This window comes from Megascapheus bottae, chromosome Y, assembly GCF_031878675.1.
Source record: "Megascapheus bottae isolate mThoBot1 chromosome Y, mThoBot2.hap1, whole genome shotgun sequence".
NCBI classification, from domain to species: domain Eukaryota; kingdom Metazoa; phylum Chordata; class Mammalia; order Rodentia; family Geomyidae; genus Megascapheus; species Megascapheus bottae.
In genome coordinates, this window is record NC_143548.1 from 6,116,684 (window position 1) to 6,143,605 (window position 26,922).

The 26,922-nt window shown below is 42.4% G+C and overlaps 1 pseudogene; it reads right to left on the minus strand.

Moving 5' to 3' along the window:
- Nucleotides 1–283: 283 nt before the first annotated feature.
- On the minus strand, nt 284–26,922 carry LOC150040238 (hormonally up-regulated neu tumor-associated kinase-like; annotated as a pseudogene).

The following is a 26,922-nucleotide window of genomic DNA, read 5'->3' on the forward strand; positions in this document are numbered from 1 at the left end:
TGGCTTTTTTCTATATATGTGGCACCGAAGAATTGAACTCGCTTCTCTGTGCATGCTAGGGAAGCACTCTACAACTAGGCCAAACTCCCAGCCCCAGGGATGATGAATTACTTGAGATTATTTTGTGCCTTTCTTTTTCTGTTTAATCTGCTTATTTGTTATACTAAATTTATTGATTTTTACAATCTGGATTATTCCCTGCATCCTGGAATGAAATCCACTTGATAATTATATGTTATTTTAGATGTGGTGTTGTTTATTTTACAAGCGTTATTTTTGCTTCTTAAAACTCAGCCGTATCAAAGTAAAGGCTACTGGGTCTGGTGAGTTGCAGCAGAGGCATGCTGGGCTCCAGGGACCCCTCCGCAGAGGGCTTCAGGCTCTGGTGTCGCTTGCTCACATATAGCCAGTGCCCATCATGGAGAACCTGCCTCGGCTCTTCACACAGATGGGGCACCTGAAGGGATGCACTGGGCCACTTCGGGGAACAGGAGGTGGGGAACACACCCATTCCTCTTTTGGGAGGCTGCTCCTATCTTCATGAGACCAGGGTGGGATGCTGTGGGGTCTGGAGAGGTGACCCACTTCCCGACAAGAGCCTGGAGTGTCCTGTCGCTGGGATTCCTCACAGGTGGGTTCAGGATCCTCCAGTGGTAGGGAGACAACAGTTCTATATGGTCGTCGCGATCGACAGACTCAAAGGAGCGTACCCCGTGGGGTGGGGGTCTACTTCGGGAAGGATGCCAGCCCTGCCGGGCCCTAGCTGCTGGGGCTGTGCTTTCTTCATCTCCTGGGAGGTGAGATGGGGATGAACTCCACGGAAGATGGTGCCACCCAAGTGGAATCAGAGGTTTTATGGAAAACATTGTGGCAGCCAAAGGAATCGTTGTCAGGGATGGCAGACCTTGAGGCCTTCAGGTCCTTCAGCAGGGCTTTGATGTTCTGAATCTGCGAGAGGAGGGACAGCGAGGGTGCTTTGTGTGAGGGCAGGTTCCTGTCCAATTTACTGGAAAATCTGATGAAGAAAATGCCCTCTTTTCTTGTTCTTTGGGCTTCTTATCCTGCACAGCAGCATGGCTTTCCAAGTCTTTTCCGGGTGTCCACTGCCTCTTGATAGGGCTACTGTGTCTGGTAGAGCTGGGTCTTATAAATGGAGCCCACGGTTTCCTGGATTTCAGAGTTTCCTGACAAGTAGAGATCGCGTTTCTTGTTTAGGAGGGAGTCGATGGCAAGGACGTGGCAGGCATGGTTGGACAGCATTGTGTTCATGACATCGCTGTTTTTGTAGCCCGGCTTCTCAGACATGTGCAGCACCATGCTGGGGACTCAGGCCTTCCAGAGAAATCCTGCAGAGATAAGGTGACATTATGGGGCACTTTGCCGGTGTAATTCTCATTCAGCCAGCAAGTTGCCAGTGCCTGGTGGATATTGGTCCTCTTCACGGGGTCAGAAGAGAGGGAAGGAAATTGATGGCCCCTGTGAAGAGGTCGATGGGGAGGGGCTTCATTTATTGGCCACCATCTTCTGGTATAAAGCCTTTGGGCTGAAAGGCTCCACAGTGAAAGGGAGGATCCTAGCCAACATGAAGTCCAGGTTCACGCCAATGGAGTAGACATCGAATTGGGGGTCATATTTCTTCCTGGCCAGCAGTTCGGGTGCAGCACAGGCAGGACCCCCACACTGGGTGCTGAAGGGGTACGAATAATGCAGAATCGCTGCACCGTTGGTCAATCCGACGTCAGTGAGCTTGATATTGTCTTCATCCAGTACCAAATTCTGTATTTTCAGGTCTCCGTGCACCACCCCAGCCCCGCGCAGACATTCCGCTACGGAGACGAGCTGCCAGATGCATCTTGGGGCTTGCGACTCCTCCAGTTTCTTGTCACAAGTCACTTGTTTGGTGTTAAGTTGCCACCGGACATAGCTCCAACACGAGATAATACCCAGCAGCTGTGTGATGTTGGCGTGGCGGATCATCTGTTAGATCTGCTCCTCTCCCCTCAGATTTTGGATGACATAAGTGTCCTTCTTGGCTCCCTTCTTATTCATGACTTTTATTGTTACCATCTCTTCGGTCAGTCCATGCAGCCCCTTGCTCTCGCCCAGCTTTCTGCTGCCATGAGATAGTTACCCATTTGCTTGTGGTGCTGGACGCTGCAGAGCAGCTCACAGAGCACACCACTACCCAGACTGGCAAGAAACTTCCCTTGCAAGCCCTTGGAAGGCCACTTCCTGCCGGGCCCGCGTCCTCCGAGCTCAGGCCGCCCCGGACGCTGCCGACTCGCCCAGGAGCCGGTCCCCAACTTCGCTGTCATGGCACTCGCAGCTCTTAAGCTCCTCGGGGTCCAGTGCCCCAACTGCGGATATTGCTTTTGTGGGTTGATTTTATGACCTGCTACTTTGCCAAACTTCCAAACCAACTCACGTAGCAGGATGAGGAAATCTATAGGGTTCTTTAAATACAGGATCATGTTGTCTACAAAAAGGAATAGAGTTTCTTCTCTTCATATTGGGATACCCTTTATATGTTTCTCTTGTCTTACTGCTAGGAATTCCAGCACTATGGTTGAAGATGAGTGGGGAGCCAGTAGAAACCATGGGAGACAATAAGAGATCCTTCCTTAGAACTAAAAGGTCCTGAGTTAAACCCCAGTACCACCATTGGGGCAGGAGGTTGGGGTAATACAAACAGTTTTTGTTGCTGTGTTTGTTTGTTTGTTTGCCAGTCCTGGGCTTTGAGCTCAGGGCCTGAGCATTGTCCTTGGACTTTCTCAAGGCTAGAGCTCTACCACTTGAGCCACAGCAGCACTTCTACTTTTTCTGTGTATGTCGTAGTGGAGAAATGGAACCCGGTCTTTCTGCATGCTAGGCAAGCACTCTATCACCAAACCAAACTGCAGGCCCTGAAAACTTGTTTTTAAGGAGATTTTTTTGCCTCTGTGTTCATGGAAGAAATTAATGTGTAATAGTTCTGTTTTTCATTGTGCCCTGGACTGCTTTTGGAATTGGGATAACACAGGCTTCAGTAGATGTGGTTTGGTTTGTAGTGTTCCTTTCCTTTCTATTTTGTGTTCAGTTTGAGGAGTACTGGTGAGGACACACTTTCTTTATCTTTGGTCTTCCTTCCTTTGGAGTCTGGATAAGCTTTTCTTGGAGAAAGTGTGATTGTCCTGTCTGGATCTGTTGAGTGATACAGTCCTTCCCTCCTTGAATTCCTGACAGGGATGCCAGGTTTGTAGAGTAGATACTGTATCTGTCATGGAAACCAACGCTTGGAAATATGGTGGCTCCATATAAAACTGAGATCCTGGAACTATTCTGATTGTGCAACCCCGGTTCACTAGCACTGGCACACCTACTATTCTGACAACATTCAAAAATTGCTGCCCAGCTTTCCTCTTAACCAGGTATTGCAGGCTTCTTGGGTGTGATTCACAAGATACAATCTCCTGAATTTACAAAGCTTAGTAGAGACTCTTCGGGACTACCTAACTGTCAGAGGCAGTTACTCCAGAGCAGTGATTTCTGCAGGTATTTGATTTTGTCCCATTTACTGTTCCTCAAACAAGAAACTTATCTTCCCTTTTCTCTTGAATATTATTGGGCTTGAGTGATAGTTCATTTTGAGTGAGGGCTGTGCAGATTATAGGTGAGTTAAAAGGGAACTACAAGGTCTGGGAGTCTGGCCTAGTGGTAAAGTGCTTGCCTAGAATGCATAAAGACCCAGGTTTGATTCCTTGGTACCAAACACATAGAAAAAAATGCCAGAAGTGGTACTGGGGCTCACGTGGTAGAGCTCTAGCCTTGCGAAAGTCCAGGGACTGTGCTTAGACCCTGAGTTGAAGTCCATGACTGGCAAAAGAAACCCCAACACCCTGTGTACATTCAAGTCTCAGCTCCATTTGACATAAAGAGCAAACACATAGTCTCTAGGTATATTCTGTACTATTAAAATCAGAATACTCAATCATAGGAGTTTTGTGAGGATTAAGTTGCACATATTGAACATATTGCCTAACATTAAGATAGTTAATGGATATATAGGTAACTACCTTGTCATGCATCTCTCCAAAAATGTCATTGATAGGACTCCTGAGGCTAGGCTTGCAGGAACAAGGCACCCAAATGCTCTCCCATTTCTATCTACCCTTGATGAAAGCAATGTAACTCTCCTCTCTGTGGTTCCCTAGGGCCATGTGGCTTTGGCTAGGTGAGAAGTGGGCAGAGACTCATCCACATGCATAGGCAGATTTGTCCAGTTTTCCTTGGTTGCTTTCTCCTCAAACCTCTGCATCTGGACTATGTGTTGGCTACTCCAAGCCATTTTGTCCAATCACATGAACTGACAAGGACTCTGGACTACACTGTGATGGCCAGCCTCCTGTACCCTCGGCAGGTCCTCAAATTGATTCCCAAGTCTGGCATCAAGATCCATGTTTCTGATTAGGAGCTGCAGAGCACCAGTGTCCAGAAGTCACTCTTGGTTGGCAAGAGACTTCATTCATTACTGTCAACCTGTTGGCAAAGCCAGGTAGAAGCCCTTGTAATTTTATCTCTCCAGTCCCAAATATTTCTATTCTTCGTGTATTTTTATATCTCCAATCTCCAAATCATTCAATCTCCAAATTATTCAATCTCCAAATTATTCACTGGTTCATTAAGCAACTATGCTATGAATGAGTACAGGCCTGAGAAATTGGTTTCTGATCTGCATGCAGACCTGCAGATTCAGTGACAGTAGTTAATAGTAAAGAAGACTGTTCAGAGAACTTTGAACTCTGTGAACTTGAAGCTGGCCTGGTAAAGTTATAATACAAATCTTTGCTCTCAAGCAGGGAGCTACCAGAACTGGGGAAGAAAGAGAACAGAATTTAAGGATTATAACTTTTTTGACTTGTATTTGTCAATAGGTGACAAGTCCACACAGGAAAGGCAACTCTACTTGCAGATACACTCAGTCTCTTGTAAGAGTTAGCCACCTCTGTGAATATGATGATCAAAGAGTCAGGATCAACAGTGCCACCTTCCCAAGTACAGAATTGTTTAAATTTTGTGGCAGAATCAATGAGTGGAAAAACAGAGATACTTTTTTTCCTCTTTTTTCTATTTGCTCAAATTCTTTCTTGGTACTAAGACTTGATTAAGGGCTTCCTGCTCTGCACAAACTGTAAAGGTGCATCTCCACTTTTTCCTTTGGAGGTGAACAGACTCCAGGATGGATCAAGGCCCTAATGTTCTGACCTCAGCGTTTGGATTCTTGAGAGTTATTGGAATACATCACACCATACGCACCTGGCACTTTACTATTTGTTTTTCTGCCAGTCCTGGGCTTGAGCTCAAGGCCTGAGCACTGTTCCTGGACTTTCTCAAGACTAGAACTCTACCACTTGAGTCTCAGCACCACTTCTAGCTTTTTTCTATATAAGTGATACTGAGGAATTGAACCCAGGTCTAGGCAAGCACTCTACCACTAGGCCAAACTCCTGGCCCCACTTTACCATTTTTTAAAGGTGAATTTATTGGGGAAGTAAATGATGAACTGACTGGCCAAGGACATAGTACAGACTTGGGAGCTGATACTGTGACCCTGAGCAGTTCTCACCCAGGGTTTTTAAGTGCAACCCATTGTTTGGCCACACACAGGTGACCAATGGGATTGTTACATACACAGAAGGGATGATATAGCCAGCTTCAGCCACACACAGGTAGCCAGTAGGGTTACAGCCTAGTGTTTCAATTTACCTATCACCTTACTTGGAACTGGTACGTGAATTTGGCTGATCGCCACACAAAGCAGCCTCCCTCCCCCAAACCAAGCAGGTATCCCCTCCTCATGAGGGGCAGGGATCCCAGTTTACCATTTTAACAATTATTAAAAGTGCTGGAAGTGTCGTATTGTGGGGCTAGCTCTCTGGCAGGGGGTAAGCGTGAACGATGTGCACACAGTACACACACCAGGAGGATGAATGTGAGCAGGTCTCTTGATCAGGAATTATATAGTTCCAGCACCCCAACCTCCTGAGCCTCCCCTTCCAATCACCTAGCATGGAGTTGATTAAGGTACTTGGTAGTTTGGGGGAGTGCAGGGAGCATGGACAGCTCATGGCTGTCAAGCTAGGCAGACGTGCCTGTAGGCTACATCTCTATGAGCAGGAAGTGTGCTTCTACTGTCCTCTAGCATACTCAGCCAGATCTGACCGGCCCTACCCACACGATATGCCATTAATTCTAGATTTCAGAAGACTGAAATCTAAGGATTAGTTTTGAGCAGCTTGGGCACACAAATCAGGGTACATTTTCCCACAATTATAATTACTGTATGTCTAGGATAGTCCTACCAGAGATTCACAATAGTCAATAGCTTTGTACATTTGACATATAAGATTATTCTAAGTGAAATGAACTCCATGGTATGGAAACAAGAGGTTTTTCTTTGTGGTTGCTGTTTCTAAGATATTATGCGAAGTTATTTATTTTCTCTTTCATTTTCCCCTGCTCCCAGTTGTTTTATCCCCTGTGCTTCCTGTATTTGATTTTGCTGTCTAGTGTATTGTATATATGTTTATCTGAATTCGGGAAGTAAAGGGAAGAATAAAACGGTGAGACAAAGGACAAGGGGTGAATCAATGCAACAGCAATACCCACAAGACAATAGATGGAAATGAACTTTACAACAAACGGTGGTGTGAGAGAACGTGGGATAAAAACGTGGGAGAGGGTAACAATGTCAGACAACAAATGTACTACCTTACATCTGTAACTGTAACTTCTCTGTATATCTCCTTGGTAATACAATTCCATTTAAAAGAAGATGAGCAAATGCCAATAGTCAAATAGGGACATAAAACTGACAGTAGAGGGCAGAATATGTCACTGTCAGTGACATCAAAGTGAGATAGATGGGTACAGATGGATGCAATGTAGGTTCTTAAGCCCTCATATTCACCTGAGAAAAATGTAACTATCACAGAGATTGCTAATCATATGGACCAGAGCCCACACTCATTCTTAAGATTAATCCTCAGTCAGTTAGCAAGGTTGGTTTTCTTTATCCACAAAATGTTTTTTCAACCTCAGGGGCTTGTGTTTCTCTTCACAGCCTCTAGCTTATAGAATGAAGAGTTCCTGTAGTACTTGGGCTGGAGGTATGAGTCCATGCAAGGCTAATTTTATGCATGTGGAAAACCAAAAGTTTAGAGGAATAATACACAAATGATGATTATTTCATACTACAATAACCTAATGCTCACTTCTTAAATAAGTATGAAAGCATCTGTTAAGTGGCTGTATGGTACAAGGTTGTAGACCACTAACCTTGAGCTGAAGAGCTCACAAGGCTAAAATTAAGCTTCTGCTTTTACTAATCTATCACTTACAACTGATTTTCCTTAGACTCATATAAATTAAGATAAATGAGCTATTGAAATAGACCAGGATTCAAAGAAAATGGGATTCATAAATTGCAGTCTCAGTTTGCTTGGAAAACTTGCTTTCTATAACTTTTGACTTCTCATTTTTTAAAATATTTTTATTGTAGTTAATAAAAGGGTTACATGATATTTGTCAGGTAGAAGATGCATTAATTCACATATATTGATACCCTTTCACATGTCTTGGTCCCTATTACCCTCCCTTCCACCCCCCTGTCTAGGTTTTCCTCACTTCCCTATCCAATTTGAAATAACCAAATACAAATAAATTCAATATCTCAGGTAACAAAGTGAAATATTGTAACAATATGAGATAACCAAGAAACAGCAAAAGAGATGAGAGATAACATAGTACATTAAGGACAACAATCATTCATTATATGGCTTTTGTTTCAATATCCTGGAGGTCTTTTCAATTAGCTTCATACTATATGGCCTTATGTATCAAGATTTTGCTCTATTGCAGATCTCTGCCAGTAGAGCCCAAGGTTTCTACTGATTATGACAAATGATGGAAACCATTGAGCCTAACTTCTTTGATTCTGGCTTACTTCACTTAATAAGATTTTTTTCTAAGAGTTTCCATTTCCTCACAAATGGGGCGATGCTGTTTTTCCTGACAGCAGCATAGAATTCCATTGTGTACAAATACCACAACTTGTTGATCCACTCATCAACTGAGGGACATCTAATTTGGTTCCATATTTTTGCTATGGTGAAGAATGCTGCAATGAACATTGTTGAAGTAGTGGATTTAGTATGCCCTAATTTCTGGATGGTTGGGTAAATGCCAAGTAGTGGAATTGCTGGGTCATAGGGGATCTCTATGTTTAGTCTTTTGAGGCACTGCCATACTGCTTTCCATAATGGTTGAATGAGTTTGCACTCCTACCAACAGTGTAGTAGTGATCCCTCCTGGCCACATCCCCTCCAGCATCGGTTGTTATTAGTTTTCCAGATCCTGGCCATTCTAACTGGAATGAGGTGGAATCTTAGAGTTATTTTGATTTGCATTTCTTTTATGACCAGAGATGTGTCTGTAGGCCACTCCTATTTCTTCTTCAGAGAAGACTCTCTTTAAGTCTTTGGCTCTCTTTTAATGGTATGGATGCTACTTTGGACATCAGTTTTGGAGTGATTCAATTTTTTGAACTGTTGATATATTTTATATATGAGGCCTTTGTCCATTGTTTGATTGTTGAAGATTTTCCTAATTAGTTTACTAGCTATGTCCTTTGCCATACAAAAGCTCCGCAGTTTAATGCAATCCCACTTATTCAGTCTTTCTCTTATTTGCTGTGATTCTTGGTCCTTACCAAGAAAGTTTCGACCTGTGCCAAGGAGGCTTACTGTATCTCCTATTCCTTCTTGTACAGTTTTCAGTGTGTCAGCTTTTACCTCCAGGTCTTTGATCCATTTGGATTTAGTTGTAGTGCAGGGTGACAAAGAAGGATCCAACTTTTGTCTTCTTCAGGTGCTTAACCAGTTCTGCCAGCACATCTTGTTGAAGAAGCTGTCTTTCTTCCATTCTATTTTGTTGGCTCCCTTGTCAAAGATTAGTTGGCTATAGGTCTGTGGTATAATATCTGGGTCCTCAGTTCTATTGCATTGGTCTTCAGACCTATTCTTGTGCCAGTACCAATCTGTTTTGATAATTATAGCTCTGTAATAGACTAAAGTTTAGAATTGAAATTCCCCCGGCGCTATTCTTTCTGCTAAGAAGTGTTTTTGCAATATGGGGTCTTTTATTATTCCATATGAAATTTTGGATTGCCTCTTCTATTTCTTTAAAGAATGCCATTGGGATATTGATGGGTATTGCATTGAATTTGTAGATAGCCCTTGACAAGATGGTCATTTTCACAATGTTGATTCTTCCAATCCAGGAGCATGGGAGGTTTTTCCATTTCCTTAGTTCTGCTTTAATTTCCTTTTTTAGGGTTTTAAAGTTTTCATCAAAAAGGTCCTTTACATTCTTATTAAGCTAATTCCTAGGTACTTTTTTTTCTTTCAGGCTATTGTGAAAGGAGTTGCTTTCCTGTTTAGTGCCTCATTCCTCTCACTGTTGGCATAAAGGAAGGCAGTTGATTTTTGAGGGTTAATTTTATAGCCTGCTACCCTTCCAAAGTTTTGAATCAGCTCAAGGAGCTTGGGAGTAGAGTCTATAGGATTCTTTAAAGACAGAATCATGTCATCTGCCAAGAGGGATAGTTTTACTTCCTCTTTCCCTACTTGGATCCCCTTTATGTTTGCTTCTTAAAGCAAGATCCATAGTTCTGCTGTCTTCAAGAGACACATCTTACCCAAAAAACCAAACATCTTTTGAAAGTGAGAGGCTGGAATAAACTCTATCAAGCTAATGGCCCCCATAAACAGGCTGGAGTTGCCATCCTCATATCAGATAAAATAGACTTCAAACTAAAATTAGTAAGAAAAGACAAAGAAAGTTACTACATACTACTAAAGGGATCTTTCCTCCAGGAAGTCATAATGATCCTAAATATCTACAGACCCAATCCTGGATCTCTGGACTTCATCAAGCAAACTTTACTTTCACTGAAATCATACAGAGATCGAAACACAGTGGTTATTGGTGACTTTAACACACCACTCTCACCTATGGACAGATCAACAAGGCAAAAACTCAACAGAGAAACCTTAGAACTGAAAAATTATATAGACCAACTAGATCTAACAGACATCTGCAGAATATTCCACCCAGCAACAACACAATATATATATTTTTAGCAGCACATGGAACAGATTCCAAAATAGACCATATGTTAGGCCATAAAACAAACCTGGACAGATTCAGATACACTGAAACTATTCCCTGCACGCTCTCAGACCACAAAGGCATCAAATTGGAACTGAACACACATGTCCACCATCGAAAACCCTGTAACTCATGGAGACTGAACAACACATTGTTGAATCACCAATGGGTCATCGAAAAGATCAGAACAGAAATCTAACAGTTTATGAAATTTAACAATAAGGATCACACAAAATACCAACTCCTTTGGGACACAGCAAAGGCAGTGCTCAGAGGAAAATTTATAGCTCTGAGTGCCTACAACAACAAGTTGGAAAAATTGCAAACCAACAAGTTAATGTCTCACCTTAAGCTCCTGGAAAAAGAGCAACAAACCAACCCTAATCCCAGTAGAAGAAAGCAAATTATTAAAATCAAAGCAGAATTAAATCATTTGGAATCCAAAAAAAACTATAGAAAGAATCAACATAACAAGGAGTTGGTTCTTTGAAAGAATTAACAAAATTGACAAACCCGTAGAAAATCTTACCAGAAAAAAAGAGAGCATACTGAAATAAACAAAATCACAGTCGAAAATGGTAAAATCACAACAGAAATGACCAAGATCCAGAATATCATGAGGGAATACTTCTCAAACCTTTATGCCAACAAATTTGAGAATCTAGATGAAATGGATGAATTCCTAGCCAATATTAACATACCCACACTGAACCAAGAACTAACCCAACTCAACAGGCCTATTACAAGCTCTGAAATAGAAATGGCCAGAAGAGATCTTCCACCTAAAAAAAGCCCAGGGCCAGATGGATTCACAGCTGAATTCTATAAGGTCTTCAAAGCAGAGCTCACACCAATACTCCTCAAGCTCTTCAATGAAATTGAAAATGAAGGTTTTTTACCAAACTCATTATATGAATCCAGCATAACCCTCATCCCCAAACCAGAGATTCATCAAAGAAAGGGGACTATAGACCTATTTCTTTGATGAACATCGATGCAAAACTTCTCAACAAAATACTGGCCAACCGACTTCTCATTTTAAGACCCTTTGACACTGTCTTCAAAACTGTATGACCTAATTACTGAAATGCCTCCATACTCCTGAAACCAACCTTCCCTTACAAACTGTACAACTCCATCCCTCCTCCGGCAGTTCACACAAGCCATCAAGGGCAACTCTATGGCCCTACCTAGCAGAAGAATGCAGACTTTCTTGCTTCAGCTTCCCTAGAGCAGTGGTCTCACCAAATTAGCCCCCAAGGAACTGTTCTTTAGAAGACTCCTACATGATATTCCTCCAGTGTACTCCATTTTTGTGGAGGTGATGTTGTTGTCCGTGGGGCTTGAACTCTAGGGATGTGTATTGTCCTAGCTGCATAGCTAGGATTATAAGTGTGAGTCCCCGTTTCCCAGTGCCATTTTTTAACAGACTCCACCTCTTGGAAGAAGCTCATCTTACCTTATTTAATAGAAATGATCCTTCTAAACTCAAGCACAAGCTACCTGACTCCTGTTTTGATTGCACATTCCTGCAACGTATTATTTAAGCTAAAATAGATAACAACCTTGGCCAAAATGTTTTCACTGAACACATGACCACTCTAACAGCTTCCTGCAGAACTAGCTGAAACCAAAGTAGAAAGCCATTATCAGGGCATTCTTTGAACCTCTCGACTTCTTGCAATTGAGGAATATAAACTCAGCCCTGGATAGGCCCATGTCAACACTAACATGTCTAGCTCCTTCAGTCCCTTGGAAAGTGGACAACAAATCCATGTCTCATTCCTTGCTACCACAACTCATATTTGGCAACCCACACACTGGCTAAAGCCCTCAGACAGGCATCTTTATGGACTGCATTTGTTGATCATATAAAAAAATAAGTGGGGAAATCTCTGAAAACTAAGAAGGCATTTCCAAGAACCTTCTCATCCAAAGAACCATCTGTTAAGCCCTTTTCTTTCACAACCCTATGGCCTAAATAAAGAAGTCATGTGTTCCTGAAAACAGTCTGTCTGACTCTATGGTTCTCTGCCTAACCTTTCAGAAAAGGGAGTGCTTCTTTCGGTAGTGTCCTCAGAGCTGAGATGGTGATCAGAGGGGAGATGTGTGCATGGAAGTACACCGGTAGTCACATATGAGGTCTCAGACTAATCTCTAGGATTGGGGATGTTTCTTTGGAATCCTCTCTGACTATGTGAGCCTCCATACCAAGAAGTAGCGTGAGCCAGGAAGTGTGGCTCACCATAATCCTACTTATTGAGGCACCTGAGACTAGCAGACCTCCATTTTGCCTGGTCACAGTGTCTGGGTCTCTTGTGTTACTGTTTCTTCTTCCTACTTACCCTCACACCACTATATGGTGCTGATTCTAAAGGACAAAGAGAAAAGAAAAGTCCAGAAGATGTAGGCAAAAGGAAAGTTCAAGGATCCACCATACCAGTGTAGGTTGATGTTTCCCAAAGAGTTCTTTGTTAGTAAGTGAGTTTTTCTTCCTTCTGAATTTACCTCAGTCCCAGGTGTGCCCACAGGAGCTGCACAGGATATATAACCTCAGTCTTCTCTTGTCAGTATTGATATACTCTGCCCATTTGCTTTGTGTGTCATCATGAAGCCACTTGTTTCCCTTTTTCTCAGCCTCACATCAGCCCTTCCTCAAGTCCCCTCTCCACACACATATGTCTCTTAGGATCATAGATTTGAGGATCTTCCCTGCCAGATGGAGTTGCATCCTGTGTATGCTCTGGGTTCTTCTTGGATTGGGTCCAGAGAACAGAAAAATGATTTCACAGCATACACACTACGTGGCTGTGAGAAACAGTGTCCTGTCACTCTCAGTTTCCCCTCACTTGCTTTGTGATAGCCTGGCATATGAACACAGACACAGATATTCGTTCTGTTTTGAAGTTATTGGGACAAATTCAGAAGGGAGTAAATGCTTAATATGAGGCACTAGGGAAGGTACCGCAGAAGATCTGTTCATCAGACATAGTCCATCTGTGCACAGCCCAGCTGAAATTAAAGAAGGATCTCCCCATCAATGGAGGCATCAAGTCAAGTTGGTAAGGGGACACTCCTGCATGGCAGTCAGGTGTGGATGCTTTATGTCTAGGCTCCAAAGGACTGGGGAGGAGAAGTTATAGCTTTGCAGCTGGAGAGACCAGGTTTCCTATGAAAGAACACCCTCACCAATAGTAACACACACCTTTTCAACATGTGCCCCTTTGATGCTGCATCAGTCTCCACCAACATTATCCTTGGAACTATTACAACAGCCCACAAAGGAGATCCCACCTGCACAGATGGACAGGAGGCTCTTGGTTTGTATAAGTTCTTCAAAGTTACCTAAAAGCAAATGGCAGAGATATGCTCAGGATATGCAGACACAATTATTATCTAAGAGACCTTAAACAAGTGGAAACCACCTTGAATCTCAGTTATCTGCCCTCTGTATCCTTATGAATGTTGTGTGTAAAATCAGAAAACATGAAGCCTTTGACAGCTTTTACTTTAGCGATAGATAGCCCAAGAAGGTTTGATTCCATTTGAAATCTCAAGTTTCCCATCTAATGTTCCTGGAGAAAATCATTAGCACCACAGGTGGATGTGCTCAAAGATTTCTGGGATGTTAAAAATAGCAGAGGATGCTGAGAACAAAAACGTCAAATAGTAGGAAACCCTGAGGCAGCATAACTCTTGTTTCTTTTTTTACATCTTTTTCCTCTTTTTTCCACAGAAAGCAGAGTTCTGTTTTCCTTAATTAGAAAAGTGGGTAAATTGCTAATAACTTGTCCCTGTTCTGTTGGCATACATGGGAGAAGACTCGGCCTTGCTTTCAATATGCCATTAAACAGTGCTCACCTGCCCTTTCCAGAAGCCTGCAAAGCATTGCACTTTTCTCAAACATTCACCTGGAGTGGGTTGGGGTCTTCAGGAGCTAGTAGGCATTGGAGAAGGACTGTAGGGGATTGCGTCAGTTTTCAGACCAAGTGATGGTACTGCTCATGAATGAAGTACAGCTATGGACAATAACAGGCATCTCATATTCCATTCAGCATAAAGCAGCCACAACAAAAGACACACAAACCCACAAAGCCTGAGAGCCTGGAAGCTTCTGGTTGACCCATAGCTCATGTCCACCACAGCTTTGGTCACCAGGTTAGGCACCATGTGACACCAGAAATGGTTGTTCCAACCTCTAGGAGCCAGAATGCTCCAGGTCTGGGTCTCTGACTGAAGGGTCTATACTGTTCTGCATTCTAAGAATTTCTGAAAGTTCAGTAATGGGATGGAGAGAAATTGAAGTGGACAGCAAAGAAGCCTTCTGGAGCCAAGTGTCACTTGGGCCAGGGGAAGAGACTAAGAGTATCAGAGTAAAGAGCACTGGTTTTCTCTGCTGAGAGAGAGCCCTCACACCTGAGGGCTGGTTCTCTCCTGCACGGCCTGCATTATTGGGTACTTGAGTCCAAGATAGGGAGTTGTGGATCTCTCAAGCACAGCATTCTGGGTTTCATAGGCTTCTGTCAGGACTCAGCTTCCAGAGTCCTAGAGACGGCCTTACATGGGATTCTCTCTATCCCAGCAGGAAAATCACATGATAGCCTTGTCTGAAACATATGCTAGGATATCTTGGTCTGTGAATCCACCCTTGCTTGGACTCATGCTCAAATAAAACAGATTCCTGTAGTTCACGCTACTTCTAATAATTCTCAGAAAACAAATAATTGCCTATAAGAATGGTTATCAAATAAATAATTTTGCCCACACAGGTCCATGAGCACATATATTGCCACTGCTCCAAAAAAAAGGGCAGAAGCTATCTGTGCTATGTCATCCTGTTCACTCTCATGTGGTTGTACAGATGATTTGCAAACCACAATGTCCAGCTAACACAGGGTTGCCTATGTTTTATTCTTCAGGAAAACCTGTTCTTGCTAATGGAATCCCTTTCCTCATTCTGCTCAGGAGTTTGGACTCTCCCTATCCAAAACCTTTTCCAGGCTTAGAGGGTGAGTTGTCCCAGTCCACGAGTGGCCAAGTTTCTATTGCTATCTCTCACTGTTGGGATGAAAGTCTCCTGGGCCTCATCTGGCAAGATTTTCTAGAACCATTTGTCTCTGCTCAACACTCTTCAGACCCATGGTTTACCTATGGCCTCTCTATATTATTGCTGTGCTATTGGGACCCTGTGTGAGACACCAAGCTGCTGCCTCCTCTATTCCTACCACAGAGTAGGAGCTCTGATGGTTGTGCCTGGCAGTGGAAGGCATTTGGCCCTCAAGTCTTGATGTCCTGGACCCATTCTGAAGACCAGAACAATACACCCTATGGGCATCAGACTACAACTGTCTAGGTAGTTCATAAAATATATCAGGAATCTCTAGTCAGCCTGTGAAAATGTTTCAAGTCACAGATGGCCTGCCTAGGAAGCCCCTGGTGCTCAGGATCAATGGTTTCAAGGTTGAGTTGTTGAATAAAAGAAGACCCTGGATTCTTGTCATCACACACAAAAAACCATTCAATGAAGACATGAGAACACACAGAAAGCAAAAGTGCAAGGTTTTTAAATAAAGTATACCATTATGAGAAATGACAAGTCGTTCTCTTAATTTTTTTTTAGTTTCCCATGGTTGTGGGAGTACACGTGTGGTTCCTAAAGCAATGGTAGTGGGATAGACTAGAGAAATGAGGGATAATGCCTCTTGGAAGAAAAGTTTCCCATAGCATGGAGCCTTAAGTAGGAGTTGTGAAAAGATCAGGCTAAGAACACATGGGATTGCATTTTTGCAGGTGTCTCATTTCGGTTAGACTTAGCTCAGAATTGTCTACCCCTTAGAAGGACAAACTGGCCACTACTTCCCCACAGGGATGAGTGGTTATGAGAGTTAGTAGGATGAGATAGAACTCATGAGCCTTTCAGAGAATGTCTGGGAAAGGGAGCTGGTTTCTGGATTCTGGCTCTAGTTAACCTGCTTTACAACCGCTGAATCCAAACTCCCAACTTGAAAATGAAAAGAAAGGAACAGAGGAAGAAGTTAAGCTTGTTATTATTTCCAGGAGTTGTCTTGACTGAAGGGGATAGAAAAGTAGAAAACAGGAGAGATGCATTAGAAGGCAGAAACAGAGGGAAAAATACAGAGCATAGGAATAAGAGGCAGCAACAGGAATGGCAGCCCTGGCAGAGAAAGTCAACCAGCATGTGGGAAGCAGAAGAGGCACAGAGAAAACTCTTTCTGTGAATCAAACCATCCTTCAATAGGATATTTAAATAGGATAGTTAAAATAATCGGCACAGGTAGTTTCAGGAGAAGTTCAGCTGACCAGTCTTAGAGTGAATTGGTCACCTGCCACATGGAACTTGAGAGGCACATGGGTTGTTAATAGATTCCCTGTAGAACTGACATAATCCACTTACTCCATCAAAACATTAATGGAAAAGATCATGGCCATCACAGAAAGATCCCAAATGAGTAGACGTAAGGGAAGGAAGGAACAGTAGAGCAGTAAGGCTGTGAGAGGGAGATCACATTGCTGGCATCCTCCTATCTAGAGTGCACAAAAGCACAACTTCATTCCTCTTCTACAAGCTCTTCCTTCACAGCAGGAAAATGTCAGTATACCTCCCTAAATCTATCATGAGGTCCTGTCTGGCCTGTTGTGGTGGATCCTCCTACCTCAGCCTCTAAATAAAGGGGTTACAGGCATGTGCCACTCCCTGAGCAGGAAATGTGTGTTTGGGTTTTCTTAATTTATTCAAACCATGACAGGTTGAATTGTGCATCTTTTAAAGAAAACCATGTTCCTTCCACACCAAGGGAAAAGGATGTCCCCTGCATTATGTTACTCCTAGAGCTGGTAAACCATCTGCAGCCCAGAAGTTCCCAACAACTACCAAGATATGAGAGGAATTAACAAATAGAAAAATACACCCAGGAATAAGCGTAACCAAGGTCCCAAAGAACATCTGCATTGGAAACTATAAAATCTTGGGGAAAAAAAACTGATAAATACACCAGAAGTTAGAAAGACTTCCATGTTTGTGAGAGGCAGAATTAACATTTTGAAAATGGTCATAATGCCAATACAAATTCAACCTAATACCCAGCAAAGTCCTAATGTGAATTTTCACAGAGAAAGAAAAAGTGGTCCAAAAATGTATATAAGACCAGTGCTGGAACTAACCCAGTCCCAAACGTCAAATTTCCTACAGACCCACAGTAATATAGACAGCATAGCAGTGAGACAAAAACTGCCCCAATGAAATGGGAAGAGGCAAGGAATATGTGTGTGTGTGTGTGTGTGTGTGTGTGTGTATACACACACATCCATATTTTTCTTTCTATATTTATTTATTTTATGTTGGGCCCTGGCACTGTTCCTGAGCTCTGCAGCTCAAGCGTGATTGCCTCAAGGCTATCACGCTTGAGCTGCAGTGCCTGTTCCTGTTTCCAAGTGGTTACTTAGAGATAAGAGTCCCACAGACTTCAGTGCCTGGGCCTATCAAGGTTCCAAGCCTGATTTATTTTTTATAAAGGAGCCCCCAAACATATGTTTGAATAAATGGTGTCTTCCAAAAATGCTACTGGGAAAGCTGGATGTGCATATGCAGAAGATAAAAATTGGATTCCTATCTCTCACCCTATACTAATATCAGTTCCAAGTGGATCACAGACCTTGATGAAAGAAATTTGAAACTTTGAATGCAGTACAGGAGAGAGCAGGTGAATGATATAGGCAATAACTTCCTAACTAGAACTCTACTGGCTCACTACATAGAGCAAGGATTGATAAATGGGATTACATCAATCTGAAATCTCTGCAAAGCAAAGATCTGTAACCCCTAGGCTAGTCAAAAAGACATGAAAATGACCTACATATCTGACTATAAAGGAGTCACAAATCCAAACATACTGAGACTCCATCTCATTCCAGTCAAGGTGTCCATCATGAAGCATCCAGAAACAACAACATGGAGAACAGAGGTGATCCATCCACCCATTGGAAAGGACTTTCAGACTGAAGGGACGTGAGGAATGCATGCATTTTGGGGGGCAGATGCAATTGTGTGTATAGAAGAGGTCTGGCATTTGGGTTCCCAGAGGGCCTGACTGGTGGGCAGAAGAGGCATCTGTACAAGCTAACACATGGTTCTGCATCAGTCCTCTGGTGTAACAGTGCAGGTGGAATCCAAGATGTTTCCTTGTTCTTTCTTTCTTTCTTTTTTCTTTTCTCTTTTTTTCCTCCTTTTCTTTTTTGTTGTGGGTCATGGGAATTGAATTTGGCCTCAGTCTGTCCTTGAGCTTTTCAGCTGAAGGCTACCACCCTAGCCCTGGGCCTGGACACTGTCCCTGAGCTCTTTGGTTCCAGGCTATAGCCCTACCCTTGAGCCAAGCCCCACTTCCCAATTTCTAGAGGTTAATTGGAGATAAGAATCAGATCCTTTTGTGCCAGGACTGGCTTTGAACCTTGATCCTCAGATCTCAAACTCCTGAGTAGCTAGGATGAGCCACCATGTCCATCTTAAAGTTTTTCATAGCCAATTCTTGAGGCAACTCCCAACTTGTAGACAAGAAACAGAAACTGTGGGTTCTAAAGGGACCTCAAGGGGACAGCCTACATGGAGGAGTGAAGATTTACCATATGAATGTAACAGTTGGAAGTTCCCTGGTTTCAAGAAGGGATAAGCTGGAGTTGAATAAACGAGGCTGTCTTTACTTGGGCTGCAGACATCCCGGACCCGGTGTGTCTGTCTCTCTTCTGTTTTTTCCTAGTCCTTGCCCCCTATTTCAGGAATCCCAATCTGAGAACCCTGGTTTGCTGCCGGCTGGCCCCGGCATGTGTGTACATATATTTATATGTGTATGTTTATGACTATCTGTACATATGTATACTAACATTACATATGTACAGATACATAATTAATATACATAAGACATTCATGTTACATACAAATCAACACATAAAATAACTTTTACATATTTCAAACACTCATGTACACCCTTTGCTTATTATTCATCTATCTGTTCACAGTCATTTAGGTTCATTCCATAGCATAGGTTTTATGGATAAAATTATAGTGCGGTTATCTACACAACCAAGTACAGAGTACCTGGATGGAAGATATTTACTGAGATGGAATGCATATAGGCTAGTTTCTGAAGGAACCAAAGTAACCCTTTTCTATAGTGGCTATACTATTTTGTATCTGTATTAAAATTGCAAAGCATCTGGTGGAATGGATATGCTTTCCTTCCTAATTACTAATTTTCTCACTGTAGGTAGTCTTGCATTATAAGTTTCTTAGGCAATCATGATTCTTTCAGAGCTGAGTGTCATAGTCTGACTAATAATTTTCCTCCTAATAAATATTTTTGGGCATGGCACCTTCCATATTGGATCTTGTGAGTCATGCAAAGGTAGTAAATGGCTGGAGTCATGTAGACATGAGGTATGTACATTGCTTCTCCTATGATTGGTTTGGTGCCTGCTGCCAGGGATTATCTGTGGCACTGAAGTTACCTGTTTACTCTCCACAGATTCTAGTACTGGTAGACCAGGAAGTATAGGGAACATTAGGCTTCTGTCAGTACTTCCAACCAGTCATAAATGCAAGACCAGATGCTTCACAGTGAATGGCAGAGATGGCTAGTACATCAACTGCATCTTCCCACCTCCTCCACCCCCCACTGCCCCCTAACTCCCTGCCTGGGGTACTGACATGAGCTCTAATAGCAGAAGCAGTTTCCTCTGTCCTCTCCTGAAAATTCCCCCTCTGTCTCTCCTGAAGGATTTCTCTGATTCTGCATGCCTTATATGTCAGAAGCCCCAGAATTCCTTGCTCATCTTCTGCCCTTCTCTCCAACTCATCCTAGACTAGACTATTTGGCACCTCAGACATAGTAAACTCAGGCATAAGCAACTCCATGGCTGTACAGTTATTTTGTTTTCTTTTCATAAATGCCTGCAGTATTAGGCAAACAATTGGATCATTTTATTTGTATGCCACACACTAAGAGATTCTGAAGTATTAACCCATTCTGATTCTCACCACAATTTTGTCTAGCTGGGGCCATTATTCTCTTCCTCTCACTGGTGAGCATGCTGGGGCAAAGAAAGTTAGGTCCTCTACTCAAGATCTAATTGAAGAGCAAACTGGGACACAGGAGCATAATCCTTTTCTCAAGATCTCACAGGTAAAACAAGAGTCAGTGTTCAGAATGCAGTCCATTATCCCTACAGTGCACTACACCCAAGGAAGCACCTCGGATCTTCTGGCTCTATGACTGGTCAGAGACATTTGGAATACCTACATGTTACCCCCACGTCACATTATTGTGCATATTTGTATAGAGGCTTTTCCCGCTGGACACTGACTGGTCCATCCACACAGGAAACTGCAATAGGGCACAGAGATCAAATGCTCTAGGAAGTGTTTTCTATATTGACCAACTGGCACTCATAACTTCTACCATCTCAGCTTCTGAGAAATCACAGCTGCCTCTATTACATACCCATGACCTGTGCTTAGCCCTATCAAGCTCCTGTACACATACTTTTCACATCATGTGTTTTGGAGAAGCCAGAATATATATTACAACTTAATAGTCCTCTGACTCATAAAGACCTGCTGAGCATTGTTTTATTCCCTCAGCCTGCATGACTCTTTCAAGCCATAGGTCTCAGGCCTTATTCTTAACTAAGAATTGCCAGGCAGGGCCATCAACTTCAGGGCAGTACTGAGGCTCTGGGCATTGAAAATGTTTTTCCATGCTAGGAACTGAGACCAACAGGGAGAGATGATAAGCCCCATCCCAGAACTCTGTAAGGAATGGTCCTGCTGAGCACCACAGTGTGAGAATGAAGAATGATAAAACTGAAGTCTCTGAAAGATGGAATCAAAACAGAGCATGTCTTCTGCACTTCTATCTCCAGGTGCTACACATACCACTTTTTCCTCAACTGGGCATAAGCTCTTCCATTTGAATAATGCTTCTCTGAGCACTTAGCCTCTGGAGAGTCTGACTAGAGCTCTGTGTTTTGGGGGTTGCAGGAAGCACATAATCAGGAAGTTACTATGTTTCCACAGGTGAGTGCTTATGTGATCATCCAGATGAATATGGCAGTCTTCCTGGGTAAGTCTGCACGCTTACATTATTTTGGAGTGTTTCCAGTTCAGCAGGTCTGCTACCTAAAGAGGGACAATATAGAGCAGAGAAATGACTTGCTGAAGAAAGGCCTCCTTACTGCCCTTTTGTAACCTCTCAGTTTTCAGTGAGGAACTAGCTTCAGAAGCTATCATCTTCATATTTCAGTTCCTTCAAGCAATGTCTTTCATGAATTTCTTATATGCTGTGATGATCATAGACATGGAGGCAATGAAGATGTGCTGTGAAGTAAAAGTGGTACTGCACCATAAGAATCGGCGTTGCCAGGAGTTTCCCAGAACAGCAAAAGCCCTGAAGGTATATTGTACTGGACTGTACTCTTTCAAGAGCACTTGGAGTAGCCCTGGCCTTGTGGCCCTTTTGTGATTACTGGTCCAGGATGCTTTGGGCTTCTGCCAAGAAGCACCTGTTGTGGGAGAGTGGAATCTCTGCAGTATGGCAGGTGCAGAAGTAGTGGGAGGCAATTTAGAAAGGTGATGGTTAAAAATCCATCTTGGATATTGGAGCACCTGAAGGTGCCTGCTGAAGGTGGGAGGTTTGGGGACAATGCATAGAACCAGAATAGAACCCATTAAAAATTCTCATGCAGTACTACAGTTCTCTGGGAACCATTTTCAGTATTTTAATTAAGTGAGGGATAAATTGGAGTTTTTTGGGTGGTGTGAGGCAGTTAGGGTGTTTTATCACCTGTGTGATGCTGCTTTGCCAAGTGAAATTCTTGTAAAGTTCTGTGTAGTATCCGACTATGGCCCAATATCCTAATATCCAGAGAAGCTTAAAAGTTAAACTTTGGAAACAACAAGAAACTAATTAATGAACAGACTAAAGAGGTAAAGAGAAGGAAGAAGGAAGAATTAAAAATTGACACTACAGCCTGTCACCAGGCTCACACCGCTAATCCTAACTACTCAGGAGGCTGAGATCTGAGGATCATGGTTCAAAGCCAGCCTGGGCAATAAAGCCTGTGAGACTCTTAGCGCCAGGAGTGGCACTGTGTCTCAAGTGGTAGAGCACTGCAGCGCTTGGGGACAGAGCCTAGGTGCAGATTTCAAGACCCATGACTGACAAAATAATAATAATTGCCAACAGACACCTGAAGAAGTGATCATCATCTCTCACCAGAAAGAAAATGCAAATCAAAACACCACTCAGATTATATTTCAACCACATCTGAATAGCCATAATCAAGAAAACAAACAATAAGGGATGCTGGTGAAGATATGCAGCCAGAAGGAAACCCTAGTTTGGGAATACAAACTTGTTCAACTATTCTGAAAGCAGTGTGGAGTTTTCCCAAAAGGAACTAAATTGTGGGATCCAGCAGTTCCACTCCTAGGCATTTACCCCAAAAAAATTGCAAGCCAGGATACAGTAGTCATTAGCAGAACTGTGTTTACTCTAGCACTTGTCACCATAGCCAAGTTATAAAATCAGCCCAGAGGCTACTCAACAGATAGGAAATGTGGTATGTGTACACAGCAGAAATTGACTCCATCTATTAGAAGGCATTCCTATTGTACCATTTGTAAAGAAATGGAAAGATTGGGGGAAAAATTGGGTTAAGTGAAGTAAGTCCAGGCCCAGAGAGACAAAAGATGCATGGGTGGAACCTGGCTACAGGTAGCTTATAAACTTATAAGTAAATGTGTTGGAAGGTATACAAGTATTCACAAATACCATATTTCAGTTATAAGCTGAAATATGATAGACTCAAGGGAGACCTGAAAAGGTTCAGTTACTTAGAAATCAAAGAGAAAGTCCAACAACTAACTGCCAACTAATGGGTACTTGCAAGAGGTGGGATGGGGTTAAGGGAGCAGGGGTAGAGGAATGAAGAGGAGAAGGTGGAGTTGGGGGAAAGAATGCAGTTAAGCATTCGATATACATACTACAAAATCAATTAAGTACAGAGTGGTGGCTACCCCATGATATTCTCACTTCAATGTTTAGTCCTCATTAAAATAATTAATGCGGTTCCATGTGGAGAACAACGGGCAATATGTAGGTCTGATTTGTGCCCATGAGATATCCAAATATTAGGAAAATACAATGTGATCGCTAGGTGATACCACACAATGAGGCACCAACACTTGCAATGCAAGCCTTACATACATTACATTTTAAATTAGCAACATGATGGATTACTGAGTTTCTTTATCAAAGAGCAGTAGTTCTCCATTACCCAAAGCCACTGGGTATTGGAGAATTCAGCCCTCTAGACTGTCATGCTTACACTAGGTACAGATGAAATAGTCATCTACAATTCTTTTTTTATTCAACAATATATTTACTCCATATAACTCTCTAGTAATTCCATAAACAAAATTATACGTTCATTTTGAAGGAACTGAATAAAAATCACCTTTACCTATTTTTACTTTAAACTTAGTTCCTTAGTCTGAGTACTAAGTCATGACCTACTTTTTTCACTAGTTTATATGAAGGAAGGAAGTACAATGGTCAATTAATATACTAATGATGACTAAAATTCTAGGAAAATAGATTAATTGCAAATTCTGAAATAAATTAGAAAGCTGGCAATTCAGTTCTACAGGACTGGAGCCAGGTGGCATTTATAAGATTCGGTGTGAATGTTGTTCCAGGGCTTGGGTGTGGGTTGATAGTTCTTTGCGTGATTGGATGCCCGAGCTCTTGATGGTGCTTTGAAGCCTGGACAGGTGCAGGCAGACCAGTGAAAGGTCCACAGGCCATTAAGAGTCCAGCACGGGGCAGTGGTTAAGGCCTGATCATGGCCTTTCAATTTCTCCCAGGATGGCTGCTGTAGGGATCAGCTCAGTTTTTCCCTGATGCCTACTGTGCGATCTGCTCACTTGTCTGCCATGCAGACTGAGGCCCTTGGAAGCCAGTGTGGTGCCATCTGAGTCCCCAGAAACAGGAGTTAACTCACTATCCCTCTCTTTTTCCTAAGGATCAGGTAAGTCACAACAGTGACCGAAGTCAAGCTGCTGGCTTAGATGAAAATAAAGGGATTTGTTATTCCACTGAAAAGACTTTTGTGCCTTTGTATTTAATCTGTATTTAATTCTGGCTTCTTCTAAGACTAAATAAGAAAAATAAAATAAAATGAAATAAAACTACTTGCCATTGATTTCCATTGAACCCGCTCCACTTAATTTGGTGTTCCCTAGTTTTCCTCCACCTGAAATCATCCTTAACTGACCTTTAGAACCTACCATTTTACCCTCTTCTTTGGATCCTTTTTACCCCTTTCTCATTGCCCTCTCATTGTTCAACCCTCCCCACATACTAGTGAATCTCCTACCTTAACCCATTTCATCTCCTACCCCTGTCCTCTCACTCATTAATTTTCCTGGATACCTAAATATCAACTGGTAACAAGGCAACCTGAACAACATCTGTGTTTTCTTATTTCTTTGTTTTGTGCTGTTTGTTTTACATGGGTGATGTTTACTGTCTTCAGTTTTCAGCTACTGTGTGCCCTTATCTAAGTCAGTTTGCCTGTTTGTCTTTCTTCTCAATCATGCTTCCAATTTGTTCCTTTCCACTCCTTCCTTCTCTCTGACCTGCTGTGTGTGTGTACTTTCCCGTTTTGTTCATCTCACCTTCACCATGAATCATGAGGGCTCTACCTTCATATATGAATTAATATTTCCATATAGTTTTAACTAAATGTACTATTAGAATGTTATAGAAACTAGATGTTGGGGTTTAACTGAAAGACATGTTTGATTGGAGGTATGCCCTTGAGGGGATAACAATTTCTTGATTAGGCACATAAAAACATCCCCATTCATGCACACAACGTGTGGTCTCTCTCTCTCTTTCTCTCTCTCTCTTTCTCTCTCTCACTCACTCTGTCTCTCTCTTTCTGTGTCTCTCTGTCCCCTCTACATTTGCTTGCAGACTAAAAGAACATTTTTCTTGACCAAGAGCTTCCACATAATGTTCATATTCAGCACAATTGTATAAACAATGATGATAGTGAATCACATATATATACATATGTATATACATATACATATGCATATACACATTCGATATTCTGGTATTGGGAGAGGGAAAAAGCCAAGCCTTCATGGACTTCAACTTTATTGCCATTCCATGGCTTTTACCCGTTCTGCCAGTTCCCCTACCCCTCTTGCTGGTGTCATCTAGGGCTTTTCTAACCCCACACAGGTGCTTACATTGTAAGCAGTTCTTCCTTATCCCCAAAGTGATAATCCAAGTCTTGTAGAAGGCTTCTGTCGCTCCTCTGGCTGCTGTTGGCCATCCAGACAGCAGGGACATGGTCCTCTAGGTACCCCTGAAATGTTTTAGGACTTATATATGAAATTCAGAGAATATGGAGAAAGCACAGTTGGGATGGAAGCTAATGCTCCAGACCACAGTATCTAGCTATGTATACAGGTAGATGTCAGGGTTTCAACTTGGCTTACTTACTCCTAGCATAGACGTGGGTCAAGCTTCACACACTCAGGGTCATCAGTTGGAAAAGCTGCATATATTTTAGGACTATATTCTATAGGTGGAATCTGGGTCCTGCTTAACTTCCCTTCAATTACAACAAGCCTCCAATCTAACTGCATTCTTTTCTGTCTCCACCCTCCCTTGTTCTGGGCCTGAAAGGGGCCAATTTGTGTCCCCAAACAGGACCTCAGATAGAATTATGTCTCCTTCTTCCACTTGAATGGTATAGGAAGAGTCTATGACTGACTTTTAGAAAAAATCATATACTCACAGAAGGCACTGGCTTGCTTTTTTACTCAATCAAGTCCTAAATATATTTGCACAGAGTTACAGACAAAATGACAGTACTGGTTTGTCCTGAAATATCAGTTCCCATTTCTCCAGCCCTCTGGCTTTCTTTGGCTTTTCTCACCACCTCATGTGTGTTCCATGAATTTTCTGTGCTGCTACAGAATCTGAATCTGAAGAAGGGCTTTTGAAGAATATATTTACTTGTGGATTCAGATATAATTTAATGCTCCATCATCTTCTGGTCACTGTCTAATGTACCCTAAAACACATGAAAAATACATATACATTATAACTGTAAACTTTAAAGTTGCTTTGGTTTTTAGGACATTGGCTAAAACATGCTAACTCCTTTCCAGATTTATGATCTCTTAAGTTTGCAGTTCCTTGAGATCAAGAACAATTCTTGATCATTCCTTCCCAACTTCCATGCAGAGGACTAAATAAGAAAACTTACAAGACATGGTTTACCTCAACCAGTATTATTCCTAGATACTGGTATAAAGAAATCTCTGAGAGCAAAAACTCAGGAAGATGGAAGGAAGATTGGAAATGGAGTTCTCTCTTGTGGAATCATGTGCAGGGAGAGGGTATTAAAGATTCAGCCTGGCTTCTGCCTGAGTGTCTCTGGATATTCAGCATGCTTCAAGTAGAATCAGCTCAGCCTCAAACTACTGTTTCACTGCTGTTCTTCCAAGTTCTTGTTTCCTCTAGAGGCCCTGGATAGACTAGCTTTGGGCATCCCCATTTGGCCACAGCCCTCAGATATACAGGTGTGAAGTTAGCTTGTAGTTACCTGACAAGATGGACGCAT